Genomic DNA, 673 nt, shown 5'->3' with positions numbered 1-673 from the left:
TCCGAACAAAATGCATCTCACACATACTTATTTTTACACTGAGGGTAGCAAACAATTCCCCTCTCTAATCATTAAGTCATTTCTCTGTTTTCACATGATATTTTAGCGGTATCATTATTTCACCAGCAACTACAAAATGAAACTAGTGCACTAGCCTTATTATATATACATTCTTCTATTACAGTTTCACCCTGCCACTTTATTAAGGGGGCTACTATCAGGGACATAAGCATCACCGATACTCTCTAGGAAGTTGGGCAGCAATATGTCGGTTCACGTTGCACTTGAACTTCTGCATGTCAGTACAGTCGGGGAAGCAGGGACCTGAAAGGGAATTCCGAAGTATAGCTTTTCTAGGGAAGAAACTACTGGAGTAAAAGGCTCTCTTGCATCTAGGGATCTCTACTGTGAAGGGGTGGGATTTAGCTGCTTGTCGAGTTTGTCGGGGGTATTTACGTCGAGGGGGCACAAGTGTTGCAGTTCGTCAGAGAATTCACCGTTAAAGTACTTGCAGAACAGGTAAGGGATGCAACATTTCGTTAAAATTGATTCATAATTATCAAATTTCTTTTAACTATTAAAAGGTGACTAACCATAAAACGTTACAAATAATTTATCGAAATATTATTGCATTTATTTTGTTCCATGCAAATAAAAGTACCGGTAGCCGATT

Source organism: Euprymna scolopes, chromosome 12, assembly GCF_053919585.1.
Source record: "Euprymna scolopes isolate OS-2025 chromosome 12, ASM5391958v1, whole genome shotgun sequence".
Classification (NCBI taxonomy): Eukaryota; Metazoa; Mollusca; class Cephalopoda; order Sepiida; family Sepiolidae; genus Euprymna; species Euprymna scolopes.
This window is presented reverse-complemented; position numbering follows the sequence as displayed.